The following is an 18,189-nucleotide window of genomic DNA, read 5'->3' as shown; positions in this document are numbered from 1 at the left end:
TTGACAGCACAAATACCACCACTCGACACCTACTAGCAACAGACGACGGCAGCACAGTGGTTAGCGTCTTAGATTATGATCGTTCGGAACCAGGAATCGAATCCCGGCGATCGAAGTCCAATTTTTTCTTCCACGATTCTTAAATAGGAAGAAAATACAGCAGTACGCCAGCAGCTACTATTATCACGGACAACGTAGCCGCCTCAAGTTTAACACTGAATTAACAGGGTTAACGTAAACTTGTATATTTGACAATATTATAAAAATAATATAATGAACACGCCACAAATTATTTAACTATTATACAATTAGTTTGTTAGTAATTCGACCCGATTTTATGATATTTCTCGATATATTCGTTAGACTAAGCAATCTGGTTTTTATTCGTCTAAACCTTTCGATGCACTCCGTTTGATTCCCAAATGATAGTAATTTCCTTCGATCTTTTTCTTTGTCTCCTCTCGATCGGGACCCCCGCTACGCTCGTGTTACGCCATCGTTCGCGCGAATGACAACGTATGTCACCTTCTTTGCGTGAATAAAATGACACACCGAAGTTTCTAGAATTGACGTTTCTAAAAGTCGCTGCTTGATGACAACTATGCGCCTGTCGCTACATTGTATATTTTTCGTCGGTCATATAAGACGATCCGTCTGCGACACTGTAGTGCCGCGAGCAACGGTTAAGAATACGGCCTATGGTAAGATTCGTGGCATAACAATGAATATATATAAGAATTGTCGTACGAAATTAAAGGATCATTAAATTTTCAATGAAAAATTGTCGACATTTAAACTGTCACAGTTCCGTTAAAAACTTTACTACAACACAGTTGTCTTTATCTCATATAGCCGGAAAAGAAAGTGAAGATACTTCTTCTTTTCAAAAATTTTACAAATTCAAGCGCCTTTATGGGCATTGCAACATTTTTTTTATGACTGAAACCACTATGTACCTGAAGATAAAATATTTACCTTCCTTCTCTTTACAACGACCTCTTAAAACTTAATGTACGACTTTTCATCGCTGTTTTATTGAACTTTGAATGAAAAGTATGCCGTCAACATTGGAATAACCCAAAGTATACACCACAAAGCCCAAACTATGACTGCTATACCTCAAAATTAAAAAATTATAATATAAGAATATAATATAATATAAGAAAATTATAATATAATATAATATCTGTGTTTAAATGATTTTGGTTACAAATAATCATTACAAATGATTATTGACGATAAATTTTATTGTTGTTACGAATAATCGTTATCAATGACGAAAATTTTATTTTAATAGTTACCGATAACTACTATCGATGATGTGAATTCTTCTTTGGTTACCGATAGCCGTTATCGATGACGCGAATTCTTTTTTGTTACCGATAACCGTTATCGATGACAGGAATTTTTTTTGTTATCGATAACCATTATCGATGACGGGAATTTTATTTTGATTATTATCGACGAGGTACAAAATAGATGTGACACTAAATGCTTTTTCGTATCGGACATTTTGAGGATTACCCAGGTGATACAATAATATCACAGACGAGTATTTCCATTCTTCAACAGTATAGGACGAACTTGTGGACTCATTCCGTCCCTTCCAATTTCGTGAATTTTTAAATATGTTGTAAAGCTTTTTGAACAACTTTCTCCTATATATTATATATATAACCGCCAATCGGTTTTAGTTTCCGCGATATTCGCAAAAATATGTCGGTATCACTACAGTGAATTCTGCTAATAGTTGTGGTCCTATGACAGCGTATGTGCCCAACAACTAACACTGACGCAGTATGTGATATAAATTAACATTTTGAGCAACTTCAGGCGGCATATACCAGAGTATTGGTTGTTGGACGGATACACTGCCATAAATAACTATAGACAGAAATACATTGTATCTTATATCTCAAAAACTAAGCGAGTGGACGGTTATATGCATAAAAGAAAGTTGTCCAAATGTTAATTTGTATAACATATTCGGAAATCGAAGAGGACGGAACTGCTCTACGAAAATTTCTCCAAAATTTTTATCATTTATAATGGTTATTCGTAATTAGCACAATTGTATATAATCTTCTTTAATCATATTATTTTTTGAGAAATTTCTTTAAGGTTCAGTGGTGCCTTCTATTTAAATACAAATTAATTTCTATTTAATGATTTCTCACAAAAAAATCGAAGAAATCACTATTACTTTGCGGCTACACCACAAGGAGCTCGCACAATTGAATTTGCACGTGTCGTGTGCGTGTGTTTATTGTTTAGTTCCTAGACTTCGCAATTGTCGTCCAAGTTTTCCGCAATACTATGAAATCATAAGGCAACGATATTATTTACAATCGCATCAACCTCTATATATAAAAAAATAACAAAAAAAAATATGTAGGTTATTAGCGACTAACAATTAGTTAAAATTATAAATTAAGATTTGTAATTTTTTGGAAAAAATTGCTTTATTTACTAAGTTTGACATAATTATCAGAACCCAATACATTAAAGTGATTACATGTAGTATAGTATTTATGTAGAAAAATTGTTGATCTGAACGTGTATTTTCGATGATATTTTAGATCGCTAAAGCCGAAAATGAGCGTCATTTTCCACTGCAATAAACGGTTTTGAAAATTCGAGCTTATGAACATTTGACAAAGATCTTAAATGTAGAAATTTGCGGAAGGTCGTGATCATACAGAGCGCTAAGCGTTACGGGACAAAACAAATCCTGGCACAGCCAATGCTCTTTCTCTGTCGCTTGCCGCTCCGTGCGTTGTCAGTGCCTAACCGGACATCTCACGGTGTAACGGCGTAACAGCTGGAAAATAAAACATAACCTAAACCTAATCCAATACTTGTGCTCAGGATTTAACTGCATACACAGTAACCCATACAGTAGGCTAAGAGTACCAAATTTTAAAAAAGGTATCATCAAAATCCACTAGAGCATTGATCAACAGATTAATCGAAATTTTGTATGTCTTATTTCCGCGAAGAACAACTCCCATTTTCGGCTTCAGAAACCTCACGAACCCTTAAAAAATATTATTCTATCCAAATATTATGCTGCTTGGACACTGTACTAGAGCTAAGTGATTTATTAAAAAGGAATTATAATAGTATGCTTTAAACCGTATACTCTCTAACAGTAATCGAGATATTTTAACACTCTTTAGCATATTTATAGTATTGACATTTAACTTTTACAATTATCCTTATTTCAGATATATCAGATTTCAGATATATCAGATTTCAGATATCGGGCAGGACATGATTCGACGTGCAAAAATAAAAACAGATTTGGTATAATATTTTTTCATTTGAAGCTTCGTTTTCGAGAAAATCGACTTTGAAGATTTAACAAATATACTTAAATTTGGCTAATTCTGGACTGCACATGAGTCAGTAGTCGACAGAGATTTAAACTATATTTGAAAATAAGTCAAAAATACACAATAAAATTTGTTCACGAAATACTCGAATTTCGAGAAAAATAAATTTGAAAGTATATCATGTATATGTAGAAAACCAGTTCGTAATTAAACATGTTTAAAGCTTTTTTTTTTAACGAGGTCTTAAAGAGGTTTCTGAGAAGTCAGAAACGAAGCGTCATATGAAACAATTTTATTCTATATTTATGACTTATTTTTCACGCAGAATCACCCTGCTCCACCCTGTATGTACCTACAATGGCAAACAATAAAATGTATATTCGATACTACATTTTCTTCGCACTTTAGTTCGAAAAAAACATTCTCTCCTTCCGTAATATTAAGATTGAACTTGAACTTGAAATTCTTTAATATCTCTCATTACAATAATCAAGAGAACAAACAATATTATCTTGGAGAGACTATTTTTATATAAATAAGAAAATTTATTCTGCATGCAGTGGGCGTAGTGCGTGTGTTGTGCAGGTAGTGAGTGTTGTATGCAGTGTTGCAGTATTATACGTTGTTTATTATTTATGTCAGCATATTTATTACAAAATGTTACATACATTTGAAGGACATTCGGACATACATTTTTGTTACGATGCGGCGCACGACAATAGCAAAAAAGCGCAACGCTTATACGGCAAAAAATATAATGGGATTATGCTCAGCGCAAAGATATTTCGCAAAATAGACCAGCGATTGCAGAGTATCGGTATGTTAAAACTTGACGGACGGATTCAGCGCGATAGCGTGGGAGATAGAGTGCAGCACCATATTCAAGAAAATCCCAGGTTAAGTACGATGATTATTGCTGCTGATGAAGGTATCGGCAACAGCAACGTATAGTCTGTATTGAAGAAGGAAAATCTACACCCGTATAGATTTCAGAAAATTCAGGAGTTAAAAACAGAAGATTTTCTCGCAAGGAGAAATTTTTGCAAATGGATGAGTTGGAAAATCCAACGCAAATCCTATTTCCCTGTGAGCATATTATTTACTGATGAGGCAATATTTAATAAGTGTGAAATAACAAACATAATCTTTTTTATATGTAACGAATATTTCTGGGCACGTGAAAATCCACATGTACTAAGAGATAATTCATGCAGGATGATGCACCATCACATTCTACCAGCGCAGTGTAAGAGCATTTGACCAGCTGTTTTGGAAACAGGTGGGTCGATGGAACAGGACCTGTGCTTTAGCCGGTTCGATCCCCAGATTTAAATCCCCTCGACTTTTACTTCTGAGTACATATGATGACATAATACGGCAAAATTGTAAGAGAAAAGTCAGGCTCTGTTTACAAGGAAACAGAGCACATATCGAACATTTATTGTAATTTCATGTATTTTTTGTGGACACTCGCGGTCGAGACAATCGTGGCGCGTGTGTGATTTTGTTGTGGATCTTTGCGGACGGGAGAATCGCAGTTTACGTGTCTGAATATTATAGTCTTCCTCTCTACCACTTGTAGGAAGTAAGCTGCTGCTTAGGTATCGTTCGGATTGAGGATGACAGTGTGCCCCGCTGCATTGACTGACCTCCTTTCGTTAATGTAAAGAGGTTCGATCGTGTGCATGGATATAAAACGATAATAAAGCTAATTTAGATGTACGAAATACCATTATGAGAAACAGCAGCAATGAGCCACATAAATAAACTAGAGTCGCTACAATCATAAATACTCAGAACAATACTTAACGCCCCATGGTATGTCAGAAACGAGGATTTACTTAAAGACTTAAAAATACCAACGGTGAAAGAAGAAATCGGCAGATACGCAAAAAAATACAAGGAAAGAATGGCAACACATCCAAACCAGCAGGCTGCTGAAACAAGCAAAATCAGTATAAAAAGAAGACTAAGAAGAAGGCATGTCACTGACCTCGCTAAAGAGATGGATAGAAAACTGGAAGATGGTACACACTTCAAATCCGATGGACTGATGATGGAGATAAATATGTGGCGGCACTCGGCGACAATGTATTTCGCCGAAGTGCCTAATGAGTCATCGATATCACAACGATCTTTCCGCCGAATGTTCTAGAAGAAGGCTTGCGTTGCAACGGTTGCGGACGCCTAACAAACGCGCGGATAGTGGAGATATTGAGGGTTTTTTTTTTATTGTCCGTTTTTTAATTTTGCAATTTGTCCAGTGGGACATTAGGTAAAATGTTGTAACATGTGAATGAATAGGATGTGGATGGTTAGCGGGGTACCATCTTCGTGTTTTTTAGGTTATATCCTTTGTGAGATCAGCTGGGTGTTTCCTTTTTAGTCTTCTTTCTATGCTTGTGTTGATCGTTTCCGTAGCCAGCCGGTTTGGGTATGTTGTTATTCATATTGAGGGGTGACAAAGAAAAAAGAAACAGATCCGATCGAAAGTCAAATTGTAAGAGCTTCAGTCTTGGAAAGTCACGGCTGGAGTTCAGAATCAGATCGTAATTAGTGTAAACTAAGTGTTCAAAAATAAATTCTCTTTTCTATTTTTTTATATTTTATTTTTCTTTTCATCTTCGATTTCTTTTTTTTTTATTTTACGTGACACCTGCTAGGGGTAGTCACCACATGTTATTTAGCAATAAAGTTAGAAAAATTTACAAATTAAAAAAAAACTTTGACTTTCATCCACGCTGATGATTGTACAAGGAATAACCTAGTATATTCAAAGTCACAGCCGTAAAAACATTGAAGCCCGCTAGTCTGTGCGCTAGCAAGGTAGAGAACGGTAGTATACGACACTCTCAAGTGGTTTCGCTATCTCTTCCTGGAAACAGGGATGACGGAATCCAAGCAATGGCTGCGAGCGTTCGAAGCTTCACGTTTTCACGCAAACGTAAGACGTCAAAGCCCGCTGGCTCACACACCATATGAATTTAATTGTGCTTAATTTATGGCACACAAGCGCCTTCCCGTAGCCAAGGGTGACAAAAACCAAGCGGTCGTCCCAAGCGTTCGAACTTCACATTTTCTTGCAATAAAAGCTCATTTGCATAAACTTATGCCAATACTAACGCTTAACACTGAAAACTAGCTTTACGATGGTATGATGATACCTTGAACAATATCTCAATATCAACTGTTATTTGTAATACTTCCTGCAGAAATTTATTAAAAATATCGTTTGCTGTTTATCTATCTCCAATTATAAGCTTCCGGATACTTTTGTGACTCATCGATTTCTTTTTATCATTATTTTTTAATTTGTACTTCACAATTTGTCCAACTGGTGTTTCCGTAAATTACGTGATTCATCGATGATATGGAATTCTATCAAATGTATTCTAATTACTATACATATATATACGCACTAAGCGATGTATATACATTGTGTCAACCATTTGACGCATGCGCTGCCGCAATCCACAACTATAGGCAAAATTCAATGTCTGATGCTGACAGTTCCTCGCGAATATCTCGGAAACTAACCCGCTTCAATCCTTATCTGTATAGGAACAATTTATTCAAAACGTTAAGCTTTACAACATATCGAAAAATCATAAAAATCGGAGTCTAGTCAGTCTTTCTACAGTTTCAGCTAAAATTGGATACTATTATACTATGGTAGCTTATTAAATTCGTTTTGGCAACCGTTTTATGCTAACCTAAAAAAAATCTAAAGAGATTGTGTGACGCTATCCTCTCGTTAACTAAACCTTTAGATTCTAAAGGCAATGCAACCGATCACAGTGCCACGCCATGATAATGCAGTCAGTACATGTGAAGAACTATCATCAAAAACTGATATAAAGCTTTTATTATAGCAGAGAAGATATGTATATGTGTAAAATAAAAACAATGTAATACGATCTGCTATGTGATTGGCGGCACTGTTTCGGATTAACTAAGAAAATCTTTTCTATAATTATCAATTTATAATCATATGGTCTCCATTTACAATTTAGTTGTAAAAGATTTTCAACAGAAAGAGAGAAATTTCATCTCTGAATGGAACCTCGCATGATTTTAAATAATCAAACACAGTGTCAGAAATTTTATTTTACTCTAAAGAAATAAACATATAGGTATGTATGTGTAATGAATGATAACATATTTAATTAAGTCTCCCCGCTATACATGCCTATATTCTAGAGTCACTCTATATATTATATTTTTTTTTATTTTTATGTTGTTATTATTATATATCATGTAATCTACAAGTTAACACGTTGACTGCCACGCCTGTTTTCAAAAAAATCTCCGTCAGGCCACGCGTGCAGCAGTACCAAGCGTTCTCTGCTCGGTGCTCCGATCGATATTTTCATAATACGAGTCACTGATCTGGTGGTCTTACCTCTCGTTTCTTTTGTTTCCATTCCTTGGCATTTGTTTCTCATTTCTCCACTTTCTACAAAATCATTTTGAATCTTGGCCGAGCAACGAACGGTATAACTTAAAATCTCTGCCCTAATTCGTTACAATGTCGAAAAGAAAAATTGAAAACTTATTTCCTAGTAAGTCAGATAGCAGTGAAAAAGAAAGTTTTTACGAGGCTTATGATTTCGGAAGAAGCATTAGACGCGTATGCAAACTATGTTATGCAAATAAAAGACGTCGAATGGGCCGAACAAAGGCACGAAAGAATTTGAAGAAAACAACAACTTATTGGCCAAATTGTCCCGACCAACCTCAGCTATGCATAGAATGCCTTAAAGTTTTACATGCTAAATAATTCTTTTAATAAACCATTTTCGTATTACTTTTATAACAATTCAACAGTTTTATTATTATGGAATATCTTTTCAAATACCTACGACGATCCTTCGCAAGTAGTCAAATAAGCGACACCCGAATATGGGTTTCATGGCCTGACCAGAAACTTTGCTGACACCCGAATACAGGTGTCCTGGCAGTCAACGTGTTAAAGCATTTATTATATTGTAAAGATATTTTTTTTGCGAATTCACTACTTGCATATAAGAAAATCATGTACATATAATAAACTAATAAAATATTTAACTAAAATATTGGACTTGTCGAAAATAGCAGATCTTTCGTTCGTATCATAAATTGAATAATTCACGATTAAATGTATTCATAGAATAGAATGAGACTGAACTTTTCCTTGGGGGAATATAGTTTTATTAGGTCTAATTTATTTAATTTTGGAAACCACCAAGTCAAAAGTGATATATATATATATATATGAAATCAAAGGAGAAATTTCATCTGGAAACAGATGCACAATTGGGTTAGGTTTGGACAGGTAACAAATTAAAGTAACGTGAAAACTACCCTAAAAGTATTTGACTTAACATTTTTCTTATTTAATTATTTTTATTATTATTTTATAAGTATTTTATTAATTTAATTTACTTTACTAGTTTTTACTATTACTATTACTTTTACTATTATTACTATTACTTTTATTATTATTTTATTACTCTTACTATTTACTAGTTTTGTCTAGTTGGACAATTGGTAAATAACTTGATTTAACATACGCATAACTTTTGAACCGATATACTTCTAGACTTAGAACTTGCATTTTTGTATTTCACTCGTTGAGAATTAGACAATATAAAAGAAGGTCAATAATTTCTGATCTCCCAAGGTGAAGTTCAACTACAAAATTTGAAACATTATTGTATGTAATTATAAAGTGATCGACAACTACACACAAAGAGAACGTTCGAATCAGTATTATTTGCACTAAAATTTCAATTCCAACATATTCCACTAAGTCAGTCATGAAATTTAATATTTAGATTGTTTACCGCTTGATCTAATTAAACCACAGCTACACTATAATGCAAGTTGATCTTCGATTCTGGTTTAGCATAACCTCTCTGTTAATTCGCGCTATTGACCGATAAAGATACATTTGTCAAATCGTATATCAGGGATTTCTCCGGGAATGATTTATCGTATCACATAATGCTTTATCAGCAAATCAAGAATTGCCCTTTTTGCTATCATATTTTCATTTCAAAATTAGACAAAAACTAAACATACAATGCTGCGATCGATTTAAATACTATTTTAACATTCAATTCATAAAACAAAAAATGTTCATAAGAGTAGATATATGCAGTTGAAGATATGTATTTGTTCCTAATACTAAAACATTGAGTATAAAAAAGATACATCAACATTTTTTTCATCGAAGTTTCTTCAGCTTTCATTACTTTTTTGTAACATTTTGTAACAGGTTATATAATGAGATCATGAAAAGCAGTTATTATATAAAGGCATAAATATGTATCTATGCACTTTTAATCACTTCATAATAACAGAACTTTTATATGCAGAACAGAATAAAATTAAATATTATCCACTTACCAAACACTATTTTAGAAGAATTTTAGTTTTATTCATCCAATTTAAACTTAATTATTTACAGACACTATCCACATAAAGAAAACGATCAAAACAACAGTTTAACATAGGAATAAAAAGACACAGGAACGACTCAAGATACGCGCTCTACGAAGTTGTACAGCTGAATGCGACGTAATCCTCCTCAACAAGATCGCATGCTGACTCAACTTCAAAGCCCTGAACGTGGCATTGCTTTGACATCCTGGCAAATCAGATAGCCAGTTTGTTTGTATGTGTTAACTATGCACATACATACTTCGTTAGTATCAAGAGATAAGAAATTTGTTTCTTTCACAGATCAAATTCTATTATGCAATCCATAGTTAATTCCTTAAAGTATGATCCAATAAGTTAATTTATTCTTTTAAATCTTCGCGCATATTTTTTCATGCACACTAGCTAATCATTACCAAAATGACTGATAAAAAAATACCATACAAATAAATTTATTCTGATTATACATATTTTTACATATATACATATCTTTTCATACACACTAGCTAATCATTACTAAAGTGAGTGATAACAAAAATACCATACAAATAAATTTATTCTGATTATGTTAGGGCATATATTTACATATATTTAATATAGGATTATCCACTTAACACAGAACCCGCTCGCACGGAAACGTATGACAATGGCAACAGTCTAACAATTCTCCCATGTTGCTTACTACACAATCATATGTTGTAACTCATCTATGAGCTAGAAGTATAGTTATATGTATATCTTATAAACTGCAAACAGAGAAAATGGCAGTGCTTACGCTTGTGGTTCTGATTGTATCCGGACTAGTGCTGCACCATGCGGTCAAGTGCTGAACGTAACACATCATCATTACAAGATTTTATAAAATAAGGGGTCTGCCCCGTTTGGTTGCACGCTAGCATAGATAAGAACTTATTGAGTTCCACGCTGTAAGAACCTATTTAATTGTACGGTTCTACGGAAATATTCATATCTACTTTTCTGTCCAAGATAGACAAATATGAGAATAAAGGAAATGCGCAATAACTAAACTAATTGTAAGTTCGTTAAGAAAGACAAATTAATCGTTTACTATATTCTTTTTGGAAAAGAAAAAAGAATATTCCCTTTCAAATGATTATGGATCGATGGAACGATGCGGAAATTGTAATATATTTTCCATACACCATTTAAATTTAATATTAACTCTTGATATTCGGCATGTCAATTGTACTAGCATTGATATTTTTTCATCGTCGCATGGAATCACATTTTTTTCTTAGTACGTACTGTTGATACGAATTCAACTGTTGTAAAATGTTATAAATTCGTTAGTTCCTAAGGAATCAAGTGAGCCAAAGTTGCTAGTTACCAGCTATTGGGTTGCTATAAACGCTGTAAACAAATATCGAATTTCTTATCTCTCATAATGCTTCTCAAATTGCCAAACATTACTGAATCGTCAAAACTCATTTTAGTCGATATACTTTCATCTACGAGTGGGAATAGTAAACATGTGTATGACAGGTTCATTTTATTTTATTTGATGCTTTAATTTTTTTACTAAACTTCGTTTCCGGGACCAATCTTTTTTAACTTGTTTTACATCTTCTGATAGTACTCGATGAATAGAAACTATAATACATCATATTTCACACCATACGTGTGATATCGCATCTGAAATATAAAAGTTTTTAATGTATTTTAGAGACAAAATTCAATTCATAGACAGTCCGTGGATAAAAATCTAACCTATATTGACGATTGTCGGCAGACATGCATTCACAATTAATCTACAGGTATAGACTCTAAGAAAAAGAAAAAAAATGAAAATCAAGAATAGAAAAATTGTGTTTTCGGCTTTGTTTTTTAGTTATTGATAATTAAAAGTTGGCAAAAATATTCCTGTGCGCGAGATACTTCCTTACTCGAACGAAGGTAGGTTGCGCAACAACGGGGAAACAACGGGTTACGCAGGGATCCTGAAATCGAACGATACATGGACAGTAGCTTACCTCGTACAAGTTGTACAGAAAAAAATTGACATTTGAAGCCGAAAACCATCCTGCGCGACGTTTTACGAAAGAAATCGTAGATTACTTTATACCTATATTATTACATTATTCCTTCCTACTCATTAAAGTCTGTAATAGCATATTGAGAACAGACTCGTGGAATTTTCAAGACAGTAAATTCGAAAATGCAATTTTTTATTTTTGATTTCCATTTTATTTTAGATTTAAAAGTCACCCATAAATTTTTTTACACCTGTATCCGAATGCGTTACGTTGGTTCCTCTGTGCGATTATAACCCGGTATTTTTTATTATAGCAAGAAAAGGCAAAGATAACTTTACATTGCATTTTTACAAACATCATAACCATTTTTCAACATGTTCAGTTTTACAACATATCCAAAAATCATCTAAATCGGAGGGTAATTAGCTTTTTCACGATTTCAACAAAAATAGAAATTAATTTGTTTGTAATTAATTAGAGCTTTTATATCTCCGTGCCTCGTTCTCAATGCCTTGATTATTTATATTCTATACATATAACCTGATATAACTATACTTCTAGAAATTTCTAACAATAGATGGCGCACGACATGTAATTGTGCAGTAAGCATACGTGATATACTTTTTCCATTCTCTTACGTTTTCCAGTACGTGAGATGAGAGTTAAATGGATTATTCTATATACATACAGAGTGTTCGGCTACAGATGTAAAAATTCGAAAATTCCATGAGGCGGTTTTTGATGATATGCTGTTAGAGACTTTAATAAATAGACAAGTACAATGTTTAATCTACGATTTTTCTTACAAGTCGTCAAATATTATAATCTTTTTCTCTAGAACTTGTATGAGGGTGCCCATGTATTGTTCGATTTGAGGATTCCTATATACCCCATTGCTTAGCCTAACCTATTTTCGTTCGTGTAAAGAGGTTTGCTCTCGCACGGGGTATTTCGGCTAATTTTTAATTATCAATAATTAAAAAAACAAAACCGAAAACGCAATTGTTTTTATTTTTGATTTTCATCTTATTTTAGCGTCAATAATCACTTCTTAAATTTTGTCCACCTGTAGCCAAATACCGTATATATAGGGTGATTCAAAACTGCATTACACACTAATATATACAAGTAAAAAGGGTCATATGGGAATGTGCTCTATATATTTTAGTTTGCGAATGGATTTTCAAGTTATGAATGATTAAAAAGAATATCCGTAATTTTCGCCTCGTTTTTTTTTTTACAGAGTGAGATTGAAATATGAATTCATTAGGGTTTTATTTTTGCGGTCATTTCAAATTTATTGTGTATTCAACGCAAGTGAACACTGTACACGACCTGCGAGGATGAATAGATGTGAGACTATTCGAAAAAGTTGTATTTTCGTGCGAGTATGGTACTTAATGTTAACCTGATTCCTTAGCTGGCTATTTCACAACCGCAAGGCCAACTGATCAAAAAACAATCGATTAAGATAATATGAGATAGATAATAGGTAGATTAGATAGATAATATTAATCGACTAACAAATGATATAAATGATACAGTGCGCAGTCCATATGCGTCAGTTGTAGGTCGCATGACGACATAGAAAAGGATAGTTGAAGGAACAGCGAAAGTAGAAAAGGATAGTAAGTCGGCCATATGACAATCCGACATAAAAAAAACTAACGTAGAAAAAGAAAAATTCATAAGTTCGATCAGCAGTGACCGTTTCATGCGAAAGTAAATATATAAAAAGTCAACAATGACAAACATCTAACAAATACAATTTTTCTAACTTGTGCATGTGGTCTGCAGGCTGGCCTGCTAAATAAATTGCTGAAGAAAGTGGAATTAAAGGAATTGAAAATAGACGATGTTTGACCGTATCATAAAGTCATCCCATTGCTCTTTCTAATATATTTTAAGAATGGTCAAAACAGTACTTGATTAGTCGAACACGCGATAGAGCAGATATTTTTGCTAAGGAAAGCATCAAGAAAAATTAGAAAACCATGTTTTCAATCTAACATAAAGGCAGAAAAGTGTGGCAAAACACGTCATGGCGGCAGTGGTACTCAATAACGGTGAGTAACGGTCGTGCGCGTTTTGCGGTTTTGTTGTAAGGCAAAGTATCCGTCAATATTGAGTACCACTGCCGCCGCCGCGTGTTTTGTTAAACTGTTTTGCTTTTTTATTAGAATCAAAACATAATTTTTTAGCTTTTTATGCTTTCTTTAGAAAAAATTAGAGTTAGATTTTCTCCTAATAAACTAAAAAATATAAGCAAAAACTGGTGCGTTTCAGGTGTCATTTTTAATTTGATTGTTATTTAAACGTGTTTAAATGTTTATAGTGCAATAACAATACATATCATTTTATTCCAGAGCGTCCACAGAATCTTTTCATCTCAATAGCAACTCGATAGCTGCTACTGTGAAAACACAAAACATGTCCAAAGTTGAAAATTTGTAATTTTTTTCAAAATTAATTTTTTTGAAAATTAAGAGTTCTGGGGGAAAAAACTGCAGATTCGCGTTTAGCTCGCAAAAATCTACAAGAATATCCTATTGAAGGTTGCAAAATTGAACAGTGTAATTAAAAATAAACATTGATTAGATTGCAGATTAGATTACAGTCATTTAAATGAGCTGCGTTCGCTTTCCTATCGGTGAAGAAACACTAATACAACAACGAAAGCTTTTTATTTTAAAAATATCATACCAAAATTTCGTACCGACAGTTTTTGAGAATATCTCGGAGACTGGAACGAAATTTTCTTTTCGCGACGGATACACGTACGAAATGTATGTACATATGAAAATATTTCTAACATTTTGACTTTGATGTAGTTTTATGAGTTAGACTTATCTATTCGCAAATGATTCATTCGGAAAGATATTATATACTCTAGCTAGAATGAGTTTATATATCTCACATTTCGACATTTAAACAAACTTTTACAAATTGTACAATCTACATGCTCTGGTCGTGATGACCTTGAGGAAGGTGAGAAACGATTTTTAGTTTCTTTTACTATGATACTCACAAGTATTATATTATTAAACAAATTCGGGAGTGTTGTACATTTCATGTACAGATGATTTCAAATTTCGCTCCTAATTCATATATCGCAAAACAAAAAGCCAAGTTCATCAAATAGTAATCATTTGTATGCAATATTTGTATGCATATATATAATCCCTTTCTATGCAGGCGGACCAATGCCGAGTAGATAACATGATCAAAATGTTATCGTTTACCAAAATGTTCTAGGTTCGAGTCCTAGCGGGTCTGTCGTTTTTTCTAAAGAATTATGATATATGATAATAATTGGCTTTACTCACTGGCAGAAATTACTGGGTTCTCATAAGAATATCGAAGTCAAGCTGTGTTTGGAGATAGTTAATCCGTAATGAGGGTGGCTGTATAATGATAGCACGAGAAAGACAAAATGGAGAATGAGATATAAAATATAAAAATTTGAAAAAAGAAAAAAAAGTGCATGAGAGAAAGAAACAGGGCTAAAAATGAAAGAAATGTTTACCATTGAGCGATATAGAGGCAGTTAACTTCGGCAAACGCCATCTGTAGACAACTAGAGGAAATATAAATCATAAAACATACTTTCTGTGCATCACAGTTGCATTGTAAATCAGCGATATTTTATGAAACAAATATTTTCATATATGCTTTTCATATATGCTTTTCATATTCATATAAGTGTTAACTTTTCTTGTTTGTAAAAAATCTTACCAACATTTTAATTTATACAAATTGCCTTTCCATACATAATTTTTAATACAATTTCGTTATACAGGCATCGAGGTATCGTTGCTGGTACAATCAACAAGGAGGCGCTTCTGTGTGAAAAAAAATCGAAGACACAGATTAAAAAAATGCATTTATTAGCGTACAGACAATAATAATGATATTACAAAAGCACAAGGATACAATATAATGAATGCAATATCATGATTTGAATACAATACGATACTGCTAATGCTAAGCACACCGCTTGATTGCTAATGAATATTAACCGTTTTCTATCGGTGCTGTGGCTCAACTATCAAGATCCGCGAAATTCGATTATAACAATAAAATTTTTCATCTGACGTTTAAATTTGACCGGCGAAATATTATACAGATTTCGTTGCTCTTTTATAACTTAGCTACTGAGCAAAATATCAAAATGAAATTTTTTTTGTAAGTGTATAAACAAATGTCTAATTAGTTAATACCAAAAGTAGAACACTGTATTTATACTTTTAATGGAAAGTAAATCAATTATTTATTTCTTCTATTTCGTCTTAATCTTTTGTTCGCTACTGTATGTTAGGACAGTTTTTTTTACTACCTTTCGTTTGAAACTTTTTAGATCTCTCCTACCGTCCCTTAAGTTCCATTTTGTAAAAAAATAATACAAAGAGGTTACAAGTTAAGTCAGATAAGTCCTAAAGTTCCTCAATTTTTAACCCCTTGCATTCGACGGCCTTTTCGGTCGGGAGTAGCAGTAACTCGAGGCAAATTTGCGCGTATGTGACGAATGTCTTGTAGGTAGGTGGTTAAGTGGCCTTTCGTTCTTGTGCTTTTTTACAGAATATATGAATTAATTTAACAAATTTCCAAATCCATTTTTTAGAATTTCTAAATTTACGAAATTATAATACATCTGCCATGACCGTCAAATCTGAGGTAACGTCGGAGACGTTACTAGAACCATGGTTTCGGAAGAATTTGAGCATAAATATTTCATCTTCGTTTTAAAGCGTAACATTTCACACTTCATAACAAACGATATAAAGAGCTGAAGAATCTATTTACGAACCATTACTGCGCTCTCATCAATTGGAGAGGTCAAAATTTGGCATAAACGGGGACTATCGCCGCTCGAGTGCAAAGGGTTAATCTGAAATGTGATGCAACTGCAAAAAGCTACTTTAAATTTTGTAAAACAAAAAATTGCTTATTAGTTAGGAAAATATTAAAATATTTATTGTTTATAAATAAAATAACAAAGATTAATATATAGAATTTTTTGTTGCTCTACTATCTTTCTAAGACTATAATAAGATTTAAGTATGCTGTTTAATTTGATTTTACCATGGAGGTAAAAAATAGAATATTTATAAAAATGTACTAATTGATATGAACTATCCCAAATAATTTTCGGGAACCTTTTATCCCTTAACAAATTCAACAAAAAGCAGCTGTAAATTGCAGTAACAGACATTATGTAACAAAAATTTAAATCTAAAAGATCTTAGAATACATTTTACTGCTATCCCATAAAGCATATAATTATCAACAATAATCTATAAGTATAATTTTTTATAACATACGTAATACGAATAAAATTTTTGGACCATAAGATTTTGTTTCCTTAACTTACAACAAAGGAAGCGTATGACAAAACATAAATTTAACACGTTGACGCCGGCGTGCACCATCGGTGGGTCACACGTGTCTATCCCGTGAGGCGGCGTGCACTACCGATGAGTCACTCGAGTTTGTTCCGTGGGGCGGCGTACATCGCGATGAGTCACACATGTACATATTTCACAAAATTGGTAGTACAAAATAGGTGTATATTATTTTATCTCAACGTTATAACACACCTATGATTTTTGGAAGTTACTAGCATACATACTGGCCTTTTGTCAGTCCATTTTAAAAATCTAACGTAACCTAACACTATTTTCGTCGTCATGCATGTTCCTTCAAATAAAAAACAAAATAAAAGAGCACAACAACAACGAATTCACAAAGTTCATAGAGACACTCTCTGCACACGAGAACTCCAACTACTCCCTATGGAAAGCCACGAAAAAAATAAAGAAGCCAATTAAACTAGCCCCAGTAATCAGAAAAGCAGATAACACATGGGCGAGAAGCAACGAAGAGCAAGCTGAAGAATTTTCCAAGCACCTAGGCAACACATTTACACCACACATTATCAACAACAGCAACTTCAATGGTCATACGGATGAAGATGCGCCAACCACTAGTACCTCAATTGACAAACAATACACCATACCTAAAACAACAGCTCAAGAAATTAGAAACATAATCGAAAAAACAAAAAACAATAAAGCACCTGGAATAGACCTAATCAATGGCAAAATCTTGAAAAACCTTCCTCCAAAAGCGATACGACTAATGACAATAATATACAATGCAATACTAAGAATCCAATATTATCCTAAACTATGGAAACTAGCACAGATAATAATGCTACCTAAACCAGGCAAAGACCCACACCAAGCAGCATCCTACAGACCAATATCGCTACTTCCCGTGTTTTCAAAAATCCTAGAAAAAATAATATACGCCCACCTAAAACCAATAATTGAGAAGGAAAAATTAATACCAGATCACCAATTTGGATTCAGAAACAAACACTCCACGATAGAGCAAATGCACAGGCTCATCAATGAAATAGTACTAGCATTAGAAAA

At 33.4% G+C, this 18,189-nt stretch overlaps 1 protein-coding gene across 7 annotated transcripts in view; it reads right to left on the bottom strand.

Moving 5' to 3' along the window:
* LOC122577330 overlaps positions 1-10,161 on the bottom strand; it is a 14,555-nt gene extending 4,394 nt beyond the window's left edge. Inside the window, exon 1 of one of the 7 annotated variants that reach the window (XM_043748610.1) lies at positions 9,726-10,161. The gene's annotated coding sequence lies outside the window, so the exon portion shown is untranslated. Of the gene's footprint in view, positions 1-33; positions 612-975; positions 1,094-9,725 lie in introns of those variants that run through there. The other 6 variants (XM_043748607.1, XM_043748603.1, XM_043748608.1 and 3 more) reach the window with 6 other exon arrangements.
* Positions 10,162-18,189: the final 8,028 nt, after the last annotated feature.

Source organism: Bombus pyrosoma, linkage group LG18 (assembly GCF_014825855.1).
Source record: "Bombus pyrosoma isolate SC7728 linkage group LG18, ASM1482585v1, whole genome shotgun sequence".
NCBI lineage: Eukaryota > Metazoa > Arthropoda > Insecta > Hymenoptera > Apidae > Bombus > Bombus pyrosoma.
The sequence above is the reverse complement of the archived record's forward strand: the minus strand, read 5'-3'. Positions and strand labels throughout refer to the sequence as shown.